The sequence below is a fragment of the Chinchilla lanigera genome, unplaced genomic scaffold (genome assembly GCF_000276665.1).
Source record: "Chinchilla lanigera isolate Chin_1 unplaced genomic scaffold, ChiLan1.0 scaffold00037, whole genome shotgun sequence".
In the NCBI taxonomy this organism is placed as follows: Eukaryota; Metazoa; Chordata; class Mammalia; order Rodentia; family Chinchillidae; genus Chinchilla; species Chinchilla lanigera.
Genome location: NW_004955438.1, coordinates 21,719,008 through 21,720,166, shown reverse-complemented (window position 1 = coordinate 21,720,166; position 1,159 = coordinate 21,719,008).

The window sequence follows — 1,159 nt, the reverse complement described above, 5'->3', positions numbered from 1 at the left end:
GATACAAAGTCAACTCCCAAAAATCAATAGCATTCCTATACACAAACAACAAACACAGAGAGAGAAATTAAGGAAACCATACCTTTCACAATAGAATCCAAGCAATTGAAATATTTAGGAATCAATCTAACAAAGAATTAAAAGATCTATTCCAAAAAAATACAGTATTCTGAAGAGATCAAAGAGGTTTTTAATAAATGGAAAAATATCCCTTGCTCATGCATAGGAAGAGCCAACGTTGTGAAAATGGCCATACTACCAAAATTGTTGTACAGATTCAATGCAATTACCATTAAACAACAATTGCTATACCTCACAGATCTAGAGAAAACATGCCTTAAATTCATCTGGAACCAGAAGAGACGCAGAATAGCAAAAGCAATCCCAGGCAACAAGGACAAGTCAGGTGGAATCACAATCCCTGACCTGAAATTATACCACAAAGCCACTGTAATAAAATCAACATGGTACTGGCTAAAACACAGGCCTGAGGATCAATGGAACAGACTGGAGGACACAGACAACCACAAACACACTCAGCCACCTAATCTTTGATAAAGGGGTGGAACAAACTCACTGGAAGAACGATAGCCTCTTTAATCAAATGGTGCTCGAAAAATTGGCTTGCCACCTGCCAAAGAATGAAAAAAGACTCAAGTCTATCACCATGCACCAAACTCAAGTTAAAATGGTTCACAGATCTCAATGTTAAAACAGAAACACTAAATCTACTGGAAGAAAAAGTAGGTAAAAACCTCGAAGACATAGGGGTAGGCAGAGAGTTCATGAACAAAAATCAAACTGCCAGTGAAATACTTCAAAGAACCAACAACTGGGATCTCATCCTACTGAAAAGTTTCTGCATATCTAAAGAAATCACCAGCAGAGTAAAAAGAAAATGCACAAATTGGGAAAAAAAGTTTAGCTGACTGTCCCTCAGACAAAGGTCTTCTATCTAGAACATATAAAGAATTAGAAAACATCAGCCTGACCAAATTCAAAGACCAACCCAAAAATCGGCAGCTGAGATGAATACACACTTCTCAGATAAAGAAATACAAATGGCAAATAAAAATATGAGAAAATGTTCAACAGCATTAGTTATTCAAGAATTGCAAATCAAAACAACATTGAGATTGCATCTCACCCAGTAAGAATG